Source organism: Trachemys scripta, chromosome 1 (genome assembly GCF_013100865.1).
Source record: "Trachemys scripta elegans isolate TJP31775 chromosome 1, CAS_Tse_1.0, whole genome shotgun sequence".
Lineage (NCBI taxonomy): Eukaryota > Metazoa > Chordata > Testudines > Emydidae > Trachemys > Trachemys scripta.
Window position 1 is genome coordinate 143,983,397 of NC_048298.1, and position 17,630 is coordinate 144,001,026.

The 17,630-nt window shown below is 44.9% G+C and overlaps 1 protein-coding gene across 2 annotated transcripts in view; it reads right to left on the reverse strand.

Annotated features, from left to right (window-relative positions):
- Positions 1-17,630, reverse strand: part of GTF2E1 (general transcription factor IIE subunit 1) — a 97,959-nt gene that overhangs the window by 51,555 nt on the left and 28,774 nt on the right. The gene's annotated exons all lie outside the window — the stretch shown is intronic.

A 17,630-nucleotide genomic window follows, 5' to 3' on the forward strand; every position in this document is an offset into this window, starting at 1 on the left:
TTTAGTGAAGATGCTACTACACTGATAGGAGAGCTTCTCTCATCTGTGTAGTTAATCCACCTCCACAAGAGATGGTAGCTATGTCAATGGGAAAGCGTGCTGTCTACACCGGGGGTTAGGTCGGTATAACTATGTTGCTTAGAGGTGTGGGTTTTTCACACCCTGAGCGATGTAGTTATACCGATGTAAGTTTGTAGTGTAGACCTGGCCTAAAATAGGCTCTTAGAAATACTGAAGGCATCAGACTTCTTCATTATGCATATTCCAGAAGTATCAAGAGGCTCCAACTGAGATCAAAGTTCTATAGTACTAGACACTGTAAAAACATATAGTAAGCAAGTCCCCTGCCTCAGGGAGCTTGCAAATCTAAATAGACAAGGCAAAATGTGGAAGAAAGAAAGTATTATTGACCCCACTTTAAGGATGGGGAACTGAGAACAAAGAAACTTACCCAAAGTCACACAGGAAGCCAGCGAACTCAATCTAGATCTCTGGAGTCCCAGTCCAGTGCCTTAACAACACGAATGTCCTTCCATTGTGGTATCTCAGTGCCAAATATAGCAATTCAGGAAGCATCCAAAACAATACAAGGGTTTCTTCCCTATCCCTCTTTTCCTCCCTTATCCTCACTAGCCATGAAAATGCAGGGAAAGCAAAAAGATAGAACTTGCATTTTGACGTGAACATGATCGAGTCTGGTCTTCTCTAGTAAAATGTTCCACGACTCAATCCCACTGTCCCAAGAAGTCTTGTGCTGGGCTTCCCTAACTGCATTCTCTCTTGAGCACAGCTCTCTTCAAGGGTTGTGGATGGATAACTGGCTGAGATTATCAAGTTGTAAACACATTGAGGGTTTGTAGATTAGGATGAGGATTTTATCTGGAAAAAACAGGGACACAGTGCAAAGCACAAGGGCGTTTGTTGTTTAAGAGCAGCAGGTTCGGTATATTGCACAAGTTACTGCTTTTGTCATCCTCAGCCTCAGGCAGAGCAAACTGCAGTATTCTACCCTGGAGACATCAAAAGCATGAAACAGTGATCAGATCTTTGTCACAAGAGATAAAGCCAGCCACCAATGGAAGGCATTCCTCAGCCAAAATTTTCAAATCTGAGTGACTAAAGTTAGGCTCCCAAATATATATTTAGGCAGACAAATAAGTGGCTTGAGCTTCAGAGGTGCTGAACACCAACAGTTCCCATTGAGTTATGTGGCTCAGCATATTTTGGGTGGAGGGGAATCAAGCTACTTTTTTCAGATGCCTAAACATGGCTTTGGCACCCTAACTTTGGGAAAAAATTAGGTTTGAAAATTTTGGTCTTAATGCTACCAAATGCACAAAGTAAAACTGGAGAGAGAATTATTTCACCCTCCTGCACCTGGCTTCTTTCAGTTAGAAGTAACACTAAGGATCCGTGTAATTACAGAGAGTACCAATTTTTCAGAAAGTGTGATTTATCGAGTTGATAAGGTCCCTTTTAAACAATAAATCTTAGGTGCTCATCTGATCTTTGTCAAAAGGTGCAAGGGACCACTTTGCAAGATAGTCAGTGCTACAATTTTGCTTGACTGAAGCATTAAATATACAATCACAGCGCTTCATGCTCATTTGTACCCTTGTCTCACTCACACTGCACAATCCTAGATCTGCTACCTTTCAGACTTTAGGGCTGTGAATTCAACCACCTTTTCACCAGTACCAAATTCACTGCAATTATTTTTCGAAGCAAAAAAAGTTTTAAAATCTCCCAATCAAAAGGAAGTCTTTTCAACAGGGTTTGCAGAGATTGTATCCTCTGTTGGCAGCTGCCTTATGTGTCAGTTGCGCGCTCAGCAACAGGCTCCAGAGTCTACCCCAAATCCTGAAACACATACTTATTGACTAGAAAGTAAATGTAATTAGCAAGAGTGTTTGCAGGGTCAGATAAATTTAACCTTTTCTCCTAGCCTGGACTCAAGCCAGTTTGATTCCACAGTCTCACACTGATAGCAAAAGAAATAGGGAGACTTTTGACTCCAGCTTTGACTTAACTAATTCTACTATGTGCATTTAGAGCACAGCAATAAGCAGAAAATGAGACAACATACAACTGTCAAGCAGCCTAGGAAGAAGAAGGGATATCAGAGTGCCACAAGACACAGACACTTGCAGCTTCAGAATGGTTCTCAACTATTCCATATTATTGAGTTCTCGCTCGTTTTGCCAAAGCAGCTGCCTACTTTCTTCCTGTACCCAGATTCCTTTAATCATTTAAAACAGGACATCGTGTCCTGATGAAATGCCTTTCCGGACAGTCCATGGAAAGAATTAATAGCTGTGCCAGTCATTTTGAAATGCAAATCTTCACCAACTGGGTTTCATGCCTCTTGCTGTTGTCACCTCCCCTTGAAGAACACATGTTAAGTGGAACTGGGAGCTATTTGCTTATCTTCTCCTAAAATGAATATCATCTTGCATTTGCGATTCCCAATCAGCCATTTTCCTTCTCCAGCCATTTTCCTTCCTTCTTTCCCACTGTCTTTTGTTTCTAAGCAAGACATTTTCTGTTACTTCAGGACAAAAAAAGCTGATCTTTCAGCAATAGAGCCATTAATTCTCTTATCTGCACAGCCAGCATGGTTCTGCAGAATTTCTTCCTTCAAACATTAAAAGACACTTAACCGGAAGGACCTTAAAGGAGTAAACATTTAAACCACTGTATTTCTTTCCACATTATTAACAGAACCTCCCTCCCCCTTTAATGCATACTTAAAAAAATAAAATAATAAAGGACAGGAAGTTGGCCTCAATTTAAAAAAGAGGGTGCAAGTCTATAATACCATGGAATGGTACAGCAGTGGATATATTAGTAGTCTAATAGGAGAAATGAGAATACTAAATTGATGGACCTATCAATTAAGTAGGAGGCAAATCTGCATTCCAGAACTTGTAAAAAATCAATGGAACTGCCTCCTTTCCTTCATGCGCCTCCCCATTACCAAAATCAGGACAATGAACATGTTTTGGAAAAAGCAGAGCAATTCATAAATCTTCGTTAGGAATGAAAAGAACCTTTGTAGGGGGAAGCAATAATCAGCAGCACTTTTAGGCTTTCAATACTTCTCTAATTCCCTACATTTAACACTTTAGTTTAAGGAATGAGTAAAGCACAAGCAGCCCCCTCTCAACACAGCAAGGAATCCGGTCATGGTGACATGTCAGACTATCCTGTCTATCCATACCTCTAACTGTTCCTCCAAGGGCTTATCTACAGTGGCTATGTCTACACTTGCATAGTTTTTGCACTGTCAGTTTCAATGGAAATGAGATAGGTATGTATATATATATATGGAGATATACCTATCTCATTGAACTGGAAGGGACCTTGAAAGGTCATCGAGTCCAGTCCCCTGCCTTCACAGCAGGACCAAGTACTGTCCCTGACAGATTTTGCCCCAGAGTCCCTAAATGGCCCCCTCAAGGATTGAACTCACAACCCTTGGTTTAGCAGGCTAATGCTCAAACCACGGAGCTATCCCTCCCCCCAAGGGAAGTGGTGGATGTCATCTCTACCTTGACACTTGAAACATTTCAAACAAGGCTGGACAAGACCCTAGAAAATGTGCATTAATGGACAATCGAATATTGACTGGAGGTGGAGCACACAGATCTTTTTTCTCTTTAGTCTAGCAACTGAAAATACAGAATTTGTGCTGCTTCAATATAAAGCAAACTTAGTGACATTAATGGCTCATGAAACCTGGTGTCAGACTTTCAACAAATCGGACAGAGGTTTTTATGCTCAGAATTACACAACCTTCGGTGGCTCCTTACTCAAGAATACACATCCCCTCTTATTTGCAACCTTATTTTGTAACAACATTCTAGTAGGACATTTAAAAAAAGCAATAAATATGTTCACTAGATGTGTTACCAACCAAATACATTCCTCAGAAAAGTGATTAGTAGGAAATGGGGAGGAAAACATTACACACAAAGCACTTTTCCAGCCATCCAGCATCTCTTAAATGTGCACATCTGCTGCGTAAGGATAGAAATGCAATTTCCCTTCTGGTGTTAAGTACACTTGGGTAATGTTTTCAAATTTTTCTACAACCATGAGAGCTATACAGTTAGCTTTAATTAAAAAAAAAAAAAAAAAAAGTGAGACACTCGTATAGTCACGACTCCAATAGCTTGAGCTTTAAAAAAAATTAGGGCTGTCAAGTGATTAAAAAAACTAACTGAAAATAAACTGTCCTGTTAAACAAGAATAGAATACCATTTATTTAAATATTTTGGATGTTTTTCTAAATATTCAAATATATTAATTTCAATTACAACACAGAATACAAATGTACAGTGCTCACTTTATATTCATGTTTTATTACAAATATTTGCACTGTAAAAAACAAAAGAAATAGTATTTTTCAATTCACCTAAAACAAGTACTGTAGTGCAATCTCTTTATCATGAAAGTGCAACTTACAAATGTAGAACTATGTAAAAAAAAAAAAACCTGCATTCAAAAATAAAACAATCTAAAACTTTAGAGCCTACAAGTCCACTCAGTCCTACTTCTTATTCAGCCAAATCACTCAGACAAATAAGTTTGGTTACAATTAGCAGGAGATAATGCTGCCCGCTTCTTGTTTACAATGTCACCTGAAAGTGAGAATAGGCACTTGCATGGTGCTGTTGTAGCCGATGTCACAAGATATTTACGTGTCAGATGTGCTAAAGATTCATATGTCACTTCATGCTTCAACCTAGGGTGATCAGACAGCAACTGTGAAAAATCGGGACATGGGGTGGGGGGGTAATAGGCACCTATATAAGACAAAGCCCCACATATCTGGACTGTCCCTATAAAATCGGGACATCTGGTCATCCTACTTCAAACACCATTCCAGAGGACACGTGTCCATGCTCATGATGGGTTCTGCTCGATAGCAATCCAAAGCAGAGTGGATGGACGCATGTTTATTTTCATCATCTGAGTCAGATGCCACCAGCAGAAGGTTGATTTTCTTTTCTGGTTGTTCAGGTTTTGTAGTTTCCACATTGGAGTGTTGCTCTTTTAAGACTTCTGAAAGCATGCTCCACACCTTGTCCCTCTCAGATTTTGGATGGCACTTCAGATTCTTAAACCTTGGGTCAAGTGCTGTATCTATTGTGACAAAGTTCCTCCTCTATCTTGGTGGGTCCTGTGCTTATTGGCGGATTTTCTTGCCTCAGAGATTCACCATGTGGGTTGGGGAACAGCCCAGAGACCTTCCCCTCTGGAAGAACCCGCAGTCCAGGTCAACTGGGAGGTTTGGGGGGAACCCGGGCCCACCCTCTACTCCGGGTTCCAGCCCAGGGCCCTGTGAATTGCAGCTGTCTATAGTGCCTCCTGGGCTATTCCCCATGGCCTCCTCCAAACACCTTCCTTATTCTCACCACAGGACCTTCCTCCTGGTGTCTGATAACGCTTGTACTCCTCAGTCCTCCAGCAGCACACCCTCTCATTCTCAGCTCCTTGCGCCTCTTGCTCCCAGCTCCTCACACACACACCATAAACTGAAGTGAGCTCCTTTTAAAACCCAGGTGCCCTGATTAGCCTGCCTTAATTGATTCTAGCAGCATCTTAATTGGCTCCAGGTGTCCTAATTAGCCTGCCTGCCTTAACTGGTTCTAGCAAGTTCCTGATTACTTTAGTGCAGCCACTGCTCTGGTCACTCAGGGAACAGAAAACTACTCATCCAGTGACCAGTATATTTGCCCTCTACCAGACTCCTGTACCCCACTGGTCTGGGTCTGTCATACTATCCTTAGAAATCTCACATTGCTACCTTTTCTTTAAGTTTTGTCAAATTTGAGGTGAAAGTGTTCTTAAAAAGAACATGTGCTGGGTCATCATCTGAGATTGCTATAACATGAAACATATGGCAGAATGCAGGTAAAGCAGAGCAGAAGACATAGGTCTTGGCTACACTTGCAGATGTTCAGCGCTGTGAGTTAAACCTGACTTCGTGCAGCTGAGTAGGGAAAGTGCTGCAGTCTGTCCACGCTGACAGCTGCCCAGCGCACTGTTGTGGCCACATTTGCGGCAATTGCAGCGCTATTGGGAGCAGTGCATTATGGGCAGCTATCCCACAGAGCACCTTTTCCCATTCTGGCGCCATGGGTTGTGGGAAGGGGGCGTGGGTGTGGGGGATTCTGGGTCCTGTCCCAATGCCCTGTGATGCATCGTTTCGCATCCCAGAAATCCCTTTGTTTCCGACCACCTTTGGCGCCATCTTTCAATGGTTTCTGTGCAGCGCGATCTGTCTGCGGGAAATGGAGTCCGAACTGCTGAGGTGTATGCTGACGAGTCTCACCAGCACGTAACCTTTGTCTGTCGAACTATTCCTTAGATCCAAAGTGAGAGTGAGGGTGAGGAGTCCGACGATGCTATCAAGCCGCATAACGCGTATGACATGAAGTTACTTGTGGCATTCACGGGCATGCTCAGCACCGTGGAACTCCGCTTTTGGGCTCGGGAAACAAGCACCGAGTGGTGGGATCACATCGTCATGGAAGTCTGGGATGACGAGCAGTGGCTGCAGAACTTTTGGATGAGAAAAGCCACTTTCATGGGACTGTGTGAGGAGCTCGCCCCCACCCTGCGGCACAAGAACACGAGATTGAGAGGTGCCCTGCTGATGGAGAAGCAGGTGGCTATTGCAATCTGGAAGCTAGCAACTCCAGACAATTACTGGTCGGTCGCAAACCAGTTTGGAGTGGGAAAGTCGACCGTTGGAATCATGTTGATGCAAGTTTGCAAGGCCATTAATTGCATCCTACTCAGAAGAACCGTGACTCTGGGTAACGTGCAGGAAATAGTGGATGGCTTTGCACAAATGGGGTTCCCTAACTGTGGAGGGGCGATAGATGGGACGCACATTCCTATTCTGGCACCACCCCACCTAGGATCCGAGTACATTAATCGGAAGGGGTACTTCTCTATGGTTCTCCAGGCGCTTGTGGATCACTGTGGGCATTTCATTGACATGAACACAGGCTGGCCCAGAAAGGTGCATGACGCACGCATCTTTTGGAACACTTGGCTGTTCAGGAAGATGCAGGCCGGGACTTTTTTCCCCAGAGTGGAAGATCACGGTAGGGGAAGTTGAAATGCCCATTGTGATCCTTGGAGATCTCGCTTACCCGTTAATACCGTGGCTCATGAAACCCTACACACGGAGCCTTGACAGCAGCAAGGAACGGTTCAACTACAGGCTGAGCCAGTGCCGAATGACTGTGGAGTGTGCCTTTGGCCGTTTAAAGGGCCACTGGCGATCTCTGTATGGGAAGCTGGACTTGGCCGAAAACAGCATCCCCGTGGTTATATCCGCAAGCTGTGCCCTCCATAATATTTGTGAAGGGAAGGGTGAAAGCTTCACTCAGGCATGGACCTCCGAGGTTCAACACCTGGAGGCTGAATTTCCACAGCTAGAGAACAGGGCTATTACAGGGGCCCAGTGCGGGGCTACAAGGATTAGGGATGCCTTGAGGGAGCAATTTGAGGCTGAAAACCAGCAGTGATATCTGGTGCCCTGCACGGGAGTGAAGTGCAGTAGTTCCAATCTTTAGGAATCAGTGTCTGCTTAGCAGACAAGCAGACTTGTAGTGCCTGTTTATTTCCTGGGCTAAGGAGTCTTTTACTTTATGCAATAATAAAGAATGTTTTCAAAGCCGAAGAATCCATTTATTGAAAAGAAACAAGGGGGTGGAGTGGGGAACAGTAAAATCACAGATTCGCGTATGTCCTGTCTGGTGTGCTGTGCAGTGAGTGCTGCACTTCAGGACAGCTATACTGCATGGTGATGGGGGTTGAGTGCAGAGGGTAAGGGTCGTGGTTTTCAGGGCTGGGTGGTGAAGATACTGGTGCTGGAGGCAGTGGGTGGCGTAAAGAACACGGAAGTTGGGGAAAGTGGGTTGGAGGTGACAGTGGGGCACAATGGAAAGCGTTTTGGGACAAGGGCTGTGGTGGGGGGGGGTGGAGTTTGCGGTATTGCTCCTCTTTCTGCATGGCTACCAGCTCCTGGATAGCGTCTGCTTGGCACTCCAGAATGCTTATGAGCTTATCAGTCCTTTGCTGCCGGTGCGCGGTGCTTTGCGCCGGTGCGCTGCGTTTTCTGGCGGATCCTGCTTTCTCTCTCCCTCCAGTCCTGTGCTTTCTCATTCTCTTTAATAGATTGCCGCATCACTTCTTGCAGCATGTCTTTGGTTTTTCGCGGGTCTCTTCCTGAGTCTTTGCAGTCTCTGAGCACGCGATAAGAGGGACAGCTGAGGTCTCAAGGTCGATGCAGCTGTATAGGCAAAATGCAACATTTAACAGAGGCAGCATTGTTTATACCAGACAGAGTAATGATTCCCCTCGCACTTAAGGAGTAGAAAATACACAGGGTCTACACAATAGCATAATTTTCCCATCCGAAACAGAGCACACATATCCCACGGGAGCCTCAAAATGGTGAGTAAGGGGGACTGATTGTTTCAGGGCTGCACTGTCCTCTGGGTTTCTGTGCCTTGGGGAGAGCCAACAGCTTCAGGGGTCACCTACACTGAACACTGTCCCAACATTTTTGACAGGAGTTCGTCCTGGACGATATCTCGCTGCTGAGGGTGACCTGGGAAGCAAGGGAGGGTCTTCTACTGCAATGCAGCTTCCGCCCTGGCCCATATGCAGCTTGCCTGTGTGCAGCAATGGTCCCCCGCCCCTCGCGGTACAGTGGCGTGGACACGTTAGCCTAGCTGGGACAAGGACCAAGGTGGCTCTCCCAATAAACCCGTGCAAGCGCATTGCACATGTTCTGGATGAGACATTAGAGGAGATTACCGAGGCCGATTACCGCGATGCGATAAACCACATCAATGCACTATTCCGCATCTAGGCATGCATGCCTAACCCTCCTCTCCCAAAGAGCCCGCACCGAAAAAATTCCTTCCCGAAAAAAACCTGCTTACCGGGAACCTGCTCTTCTGTTTGTCCTCCACCAAGTACCGGCCGCTGTGACTGGCTACCTTCCTCCTGGCTCGAGAAGAGCTCCTGGCTGCATGGGATTCCGGGGTGTCTCCATCCGGCCCACCACCATCACTCCCGTTTTCCTCCTCCTCCTCCCCACCCACACCAGCTCTGAGGTGTCCATGGTGGTGCTCGGAGTGGAGGTGGGGTTAACCCCAAGTATCTCATCCAGCTCTTTGTAGAATCGGCAGGTCGCGGGGGGAGCACCCGAGAGGCTGTTTGCATCGCGGGCTTTGCGGTAGGCACTCTGCAGCTCCTTCACTTTAATCCTGCACTGCAGGGCGTCCCAGTCATGGCCCCTTTCCATCATGTCCTTTGATATCTTCCCGAAGGTATCGTAATTCCTACGGCTGGAGCGCAGCTGGGACTGTACAGCTTCCTCCCACCAAACACTGATGAGGTCCAGCAACTCGCCATTGCTCCGTGCTGGGGCTCGCTTGGCGCGTGGAGGCATGGTCACCTGGAAAGATTCGCTTATAGCACTCCACACCACGCCGGGCTGAGCAAACAGGAAGGGGATTTTTAAAATTCCTGGGGAATGTAAAGGGTGGGTTACATGGTTGGTTACCTGAGGCCAGGGGAGTAGAGTTTAAACTGATGACCAGAGTGGCTAGAACAGGCATTGTGGGAGACTGCCGAATAATTCTGGAGGCCATTCACAGCGCATTGGGCGGCCACACTGGCGCAGCAGCGCAATACTCGCTATTCCTCTCCGAGAGTTGGAGTACATGCAGCGCTGCAACCACAGAGATACAGTTCTGCAAATGCCTTGCTAATGTGGACGGGGAGTGAGTTACAGCGCTGGGGGAGCCTTTACAGCGCTGTAACTCGCAAGTGTAGCCAAGGCCATACAATTCTCCCTCAAGGAGTTCAGTCACAAATTTAATTAACACATTATGTTTTTAATGAGCGTCATCAGCATGGAAGCATGTCCACTGGAATGGTGGCTGAAGAATGAAGGAGCATATGAATGTTTAGTATATCTGGCATGTAAATACCGTGCAACGCCAGCTACAAAAATGCCATGCAAATGCCTGTTCTCACTTTCTGGTGGCATTGTAAATAAGAAGCAGGCAGCATCATCTCCCATAAATATAAACCAACTTGTTTGTTTTAGCAATTGGCTGAACAAGAAGTAGGACTGAGTGGACTTGTAGACTAACGTTTTACATTGTTTTGTTTTTGAGTGCACTTATGTAACAAATGAAAATCTACATTTGTAAATTGCACTTTCACGATAATATTATATATTATACTACAGTATTTGCATGAGGTGAACTGAAAAATACTATTTATTTTGTTTACCATTTTACAGTGCAAATATTTGTAATAAAAAAATTACAAAGTGAGCACTGTACACTTTGTATTCTGTGTTGTAAGAGAAATTAATATATTTGAAAATGTTGAAAAACATCAAAAATATTTAAATAAATGGTATTTATTCTTGTTTAACAGCACAATTAATTTTCAGTTAGTTTTTTGAATCACTTGACAGCCCTAATTTTTTTTTTTTTTTAAAGCTCAAGCTATTGGAGTCATGACTATATGAGTGTCTCTTCTTTTTTTTTTTTTAAATGAAAGCTAACTGTATAGCCCTCATGGTTGTAGAGAAAAATTTGAAAACATTACCCAAGTGTACTTAAACACCAGAAGGCAAATTGCATTCCTACCCTTACGCAGCAGATGTGCACATTTAAGAGATGCTGGATGACTGGAAAAGTGCTTTGTGTGTAATGTTTTCCTCCCCATTTCCTACTAATCCCGGCCAATGGAAACTGCAAATCCAGCGCTCTGGGCAGAAGCAGCACACAGAGCTGCCTGGCCATGCCTCCGCCTAGCAGTTGAGCGAGGGGGATGTTGCCGCTTCCGGGGAGCCCCCCAGGTAAGCGCTACCCAGAGTCCGCCTCGCCCTGTCCAGTGTCACAACCCCCTGACTCCTCCCACACCTAAACTGCGCTGCGGTGGATGCGGGGGCCCGAGACTACTCCAGCAGTGGCTGGTGTGCTCGGCGCAGAGGCTGCCTGAGCCGTGTGCACCAGCCACTGCAGAAGTCAGGGAAAGTCATGGAATATATTTCCCATGCCCCAACCTCCTGCTGCCTCCCATACCAAAACTCTGCTGTTGTTGCTGGGAGGGAGGCGTGGAGCCAGGGAGGGAGCCTGCTGGCCCCACCAACCAACCCCTCCCCCCCCCCAGCACCAGCAGGGGTCCCAGAACACGTGCACCCCCCCTCCCATCACCCCTCCGACCTCCCCCACAGCAGTTGGGCCGCCCTCCCCCAGCACTCACAGGGCTCCCGGGCAGCACCCCCCGCCAAGTTTTATTCACTGGTATTTTTAGTAAAAGTCATGGACAGGTCACAGGCCATAAATTTTTGTTTACTGTCTGTGACTTTTCCTAAAAATTCCTGTGACTAAAACGTAGCCTTGTGATTGTTTTAATCACAATTAATTTTTTTTTAAGTTAGTCGCATGAGTTAACTGTGATTAACCAACAACCCTAAATAAAATCGTAAGAGTTGGCAACATTTTCAAGTTACATAATCACTTTATCTACCACTAAAATTGCAGCCACCTCTAGGGTGAAACACAGACATCCTATAACATTTTAGGATAGAAAGTGCAGAAAAATCCTATACTCAATTCAAACTACTCGGGAGTGGCAGACCATAATTACTTAAAATGGATTCTGTTCAGTACACTAGGAATAAAACACCCCAAAAAGTGCCGGAGAACTTTAATGACAAGTGGGTCAGGGCCTCAGATTTACATCTCAATGGAAGATATGGTGATTGCTCTGGGTGCCACAGAATTTGGTTAAAAATAGTTTCTGACCAGAACTACTTGTTCCTTCTTCCTCCTTCTTCTAATTTTAAAAGTAGCTTGAACTAAAGCTGACCAAAGTTACGGCATGAAACATTTTACTGTAAAGCCCCAGTTACTTCCTATTCCTCAATATTACAATGTTCCAGAGTAGCAGCCGTGTTAGTCTGTATCCGCAAAAAGAAGAACAGGAGTACTTGTGGCACCTTAGAGACTAACAAATTTATTAGAGCATAAGCTTTCGTGGACTACAGCCCACTTCTTCGGATGCATATAGAATGGAACATATAATGAGGAGATATATATACACACATACAGAGAGCATAAACAGGTGGGAGTTGTCTTACCAACTCTGAGAGGCCAATTAATTAAGAGGGAAAAAAAAAAAAAAAACTTTTGAAGTGATAATCAAGCTAGCCGAGTACAGACAGTGTGATAAGAAGTGTGAGAGTACTTACAAGGGGAGATAGAGTCAACATTTGTAATGGCTCAGCCATTCCCAGTCCTTATTCAAACCGGAGTTGATTGTGTCTAGTTTGCATATCAATTCTAGCTCTGCAGTCTCTCTTTGGAGTCTGTTTTTGAAGTTTTTCTGTTGTAATATAGCCACCCGCAGGTCTGTCACTGAATGACCAGACAGGTTAAAGTGTTCTCCCACTGGTTTTTGAGTATTTTGATTCCTGATGTCAGATTTGTGTCCATTAATTCTTTTGCGTAGAGACTGTCCGGTTTGGCCAATGTACATGGCAGAGGGGCATTGCTGGCACATGATGGCATATATCACATTGGTAGATGTGCAGGTGAACGAGCCCCTGATGGTATGGCTGATGTGATTAGGTCCTATGATGATGTCACTTGAATAGATATGTGGACAGAGTTGGCATCGGGGTTTGTTACAAGGATAGGTTCCTGGGTTAGTGGTTTTGTTCAGTGATGTGTGGTTGCTGGTGAGTATTTGCTTTAGGTTGGGGGGGTTGTCTGTAAGCGAGGACAGGTCTGTCTCCCAAGATCTGTGAGAGTAAAGGATCATCTTTCAGGATTGGTTGTAGATCTCTGATGATGCGCTGGAGAGGTTTTAGTTGGGGGCTGAAGGTGACAGCTAGTGGTGTTCTGTTATTTTCTTTGTTGGGCCTGTCTTGTAGGAGGTGACTTCTGGGTACTCGTCTGTCTCTGTCAATCTGTTTTTTCACTTCAGCAGGTGGGTATTGTAGTTTTAAGAATGTCTAGCAGCCTCCTGGTCATATTCCAATTTATTCATGATGACGACAGCACCTCCTTTGTCAGCCTTTTTGATTATGATGTCAACGTCGACGTGCAAAGGCTGAAATTGTGGAAAAGCAACATCACTTGCCACATAACCTCAGCCATGCTGAACCAATATTCCACACAAAGATGGACTACAAGCTATCAGGAACAGTATCCCTGATAATGTCACAGCTAACCTGGTGGCTGAACTTTGTGATTTTGTCCTCACCCACAACTATTTCACATTTGGGGACAATATATACCTTCAAGTCAGCGGCACTGCTATGGGTACCCGCATGGCCCCACAATATGCCAACATTTTTATGGCTGACTTAGAACAACGCTTCCTTAGCTCTCGTCCCCTAACGCCCCTACTCTACTTGCGCTACATTGATGACATCTTCATCATCTGGACCCATGGAAAAGAAGCCCTTGAGGAATTTCACCATGATTTCAATAATTTCCATCCCACCATCAACCTCAGCCTAGATCAATCCACACAAGCGGTCCATTTCCTGGACACTACTGTGCTAATAAGCGATGGTCACATAAATACCACCCTATACCGGAAACCTACTGACCGCTACACTTACCTACATGCCTCCAGCTTCCATCCAGGACACACCACACGATCCATTGTCTACAGCCAAGCTCTAAGATATAACCGCATTTGCTCCAATCCCTCGGATAGAGACAAGCACCTACAAGATCTCTATCAAGCATTCTTAAAACTACAATACCCACCTGCTGAAGTGAAAAAACAGATTGACAGAGACAGACGAGTACCCAGAAGTCACCTCCTACAAGACAGGCCCAACAAAGAAAATAACAGAACACCACTAGCTGTCACCTTCAGCCCCCAACTAAAACCTCTCCAGCGCATCATCAGAGATCTACAACCAATCCTGAAAGATGATCCTTTACTCTCACAGATCTTGGGAGACAGACCTGTCCTCGCTTACAGACAACCCCCCCAACCTAAAGCAAATACTCACCAGCAACCACACATCACTGAACAAAACCACTAACCCAGGAACCTATCCTTGTAACAAACCCCGATGCCAACTCTGTCCACATATCTATTCAAGTGACATCATCATAGGACCTAATCACATCAGCCATACCATCAGGGGCTCGTTCACCTGCACATCTACCAATGTGATATATGCCATCATGTGCCAGCAATGCCCCTCTGCCATGTACATTGGCCAAACCGGACAGTCTCTACGCAAAAGAATTAATGGACACAAATCTGACATCAGGAATCAAAATACTCAAAAACCAGTGGGAGAACACTTTAACCTGTCTGGTCATTCAGTGACAGACCTGCGGGTGGCTATATTACAACAGAAAAACTTCAAAAACAGACTCCAAAGAGAGACTGCAGAGCTAGAATTGATATGCAAACTAGACACAATCAACTCCGGTTTGAATAAGGACTGGGAATGGCTGAGCCATTACAAACGTTGACTCTATCTCCCCTTGTAAGTACTCTCACACTTCTTATCACACTGTCTGTACTCGGCTAGCTTGATTATCACTTCAAAAGTTTTTTTTTTTTTTTTTCCTCTTAATTAATTGGCCTCTCAGAGTTGGTAAGACAACTCCCACCTGTTTATGCTCTCTGTATGTGTGTATATATATCTCCTCATTATATGTTCCATTCTATATGCATCCGAAGAAGTGGGCTGTAGTCCACGAAAGCTTATGCTCTAATAAATTTGTTAGTCTCTAAGGTGCCACAAGTACTCCTGTTCTTCTTTTTGCCAATATTACAATGAATACTTATGAACTCACAAAAGATTAATGCAGATGCCTGTTATATTTCCATAGTAATCTCATTGTAATTTATTATTCTTGACTACAACTACTAGAGGACTACCATAATGTCTAACCACCTCCTATCAACACAGACAATACACTGCTATCAGGCCTGGCAACTGGATGTACACCTTGTGTTGTAAGCAGAGATGAAGGCCTGTAACTTCCATTACGATGGCTATGCCTAGAGAGAAAGTGCAGCTTACTGTACCATCTCACAAGTGATATGGTATACCAGTTGTCCCCAATCTTTCCAGCTCAAAGTCCGAAATACTAAGCTACCACAGTCCAGAGATTGTGGCTCCTGCAGCACAACAGAGAAGCAGGCAACAGAACAGCAAGAGTAACTCTTCTTCTCCCTCCCCTGCAATGCAGCGGGCAGCCAGTTGTGGAGTTGTTGAGCAGCTGCAGCAGGAGAAGGACAGCAGCTGTTCAGAGTGCTGCTAGCTCATCCCAGAGCTGCTCCTGGGAATAGAGGAGAAGCAGGAGACAGGCAGTTGGGGAGACTCCTACCTCCTCCCCAGAGTAAAAAGACAGAGGGTTCTGGTTTTAAAATCACTGGGTGTGGCTCATGGAATACATGTTCAGTTTATAATCAGCTACAAATCCTCCTCTTAACACAGTTGCCTTCAAGGGTCATAATTTATTGCATTCAGGAACAGAAGAGACCCTGGGGCAAAGGCTGGACATCAGCAAGTTTCACCTTTTAAAAGCACCTGCTCACACAAGTGCAAAGAAGTGCAAAGAAGCACAGCAGTGGGACTATTCGTGCTTAAAATTGAGCATCTGCATAAGTATTTGCAGGGTCAGGAGCAAAAATTTTATTTGTTAAAAACATCTCTTAGTGTCATAAAATCTTTGTCATTTCAAAACAAAAGTCTTTCAGGGTGATCAAAAATTATTTAGACTTTGAATATACTAAAAGTTAGTGACTTTTTTATATACATGCCAACATTTTCAAAGATAGGAGCCACATAAGAGTGGGATGTACAAAAAAGACTCACTGACTTCAGACTGCAAACTCCGACGAAGAAATAGAGCTTATTTTGGTTTCTTGACTTGTTGAAGTTGAATATATCAATAGGTGGTGTTCATTGCAAATATAGCACAGGCTACCTGGTTATAATTTTTGTTTGGTTTGTATCGTTCTCACAAATGAGGGCCTGGATTTTTTTTTCAAAATAGATTAACTTTGTGTGTGAGCAACTTTTTAACAGAATTTCAGATCTTATAGAGTTTCTCTACTAACATTGAAGAAACTAATTAGAAACACTTACAAAATGTTCATTTTAGCAATTTAAGACAAAATGGGGAGAGAGTGAAGAACAAGCAACTTGTAAATAAAACATGAAATAAAGTAATAAAGTACATTTAAATCAAGATTTTTATAACAGTCCTCCCACTCCCAAAATAAAGCCAAATTCTTAGAAGGATATTCTGTTATGCAACTAATGGAGCAACAACCTATCTGAAACTGTTATTGAGTTTAACTAATTATTCAGTGGTATGCATGTGGGCAATCAACTCACTAGATGGGCAGAACAGGCTTTTTTTTTTTAATAAAATTAGGTGCTTGCATACCTTGGTGATGGGCAATTTAGAAATACCTAAATAGATGGGCTAAAATTGAACTTTTTATTCATAGATTCTGAGGCCAAAAGGGACCACTGTGATCATCTAGTCTGACCTCCTGTATAATACAGGCCACCAAACTTTGCCAAAGTAATTCCTAAGCAGATATTTTAGAAAAATATCGTATTGATTTAAAAATTGTCAGTGATGGAGGATCTTATTAAACTGTTTCAGTAGTTATTTATCCTCACTATTAAAAACATATGCCTTATTCATGAATACTAGATTTCATGGGCAGCGCATGAACTGCTGGCTCTGGGAGGCTAGCCCCTAGACCTACCCCTTCTGCCCAAGGCCCTGCCTCTCCTCCCCCCCCTCCCCCCTGAAAGAGCCCAGAGGCCTCCCCCCAGAGTAGTTGCCAGCCCCTCCGCACCCCAGGCTGCCCTAACGCCCCCAGCTCCAGAGCGCTGGACGGGCGGTGCAGCCCGCTGCTCCAGACAGGTGGCGTGTCCCCCAGCGCCCTCAACCCCGGAGCACTGGCCCAGCCCCAGCGCCCCCATCCCTGGAGCACCGGGCAGGCGGCCCGGCCCTGGTCCCAGCCCCAGGGGAAGAGCAGGACGCAGGAGGGGGCCTGGTGGCACAGCATGGGCATGGCCACGCCTGGCTATTTGGGGAGGCTCAGCCTCCTCCGGCCTGTGATACTACTCCCCATGAGACGTTCCAGACTGACAGCCCTGGAGATCAAATCCTTCAACTTAGCCTCAAATAGGTGTGCCATGTGTAGCAGCAGGGCAAGCTACCTTTGTGCCATCCTTTAAGTATTGCTCACTCCTGACCTGGAGACACTATCGATAGGGATTCCAGTTGACTTCAGTCTGCATCAGCCATTCATTTCTTAGCCTCAGTTCGGGGCCCACAAACTCCCCCAACTGGCCCATAAGCAGTGGTGATTTTTTTTTAAATGCAGACACCGTGGGACCTGGCATGGATCAGAGTGGCCAAGATGAAGTATAATAGCGTTGGAGGGGAGAGGTAGTGCCTTCTGGAGAGCCGGAGACAGAAAAGGGTATTTTTCATAGTTGTAGCTATGTGGGCTCTAACAGCACTGTCTAAAAGGCCACCAACACTAAACGGACGTAA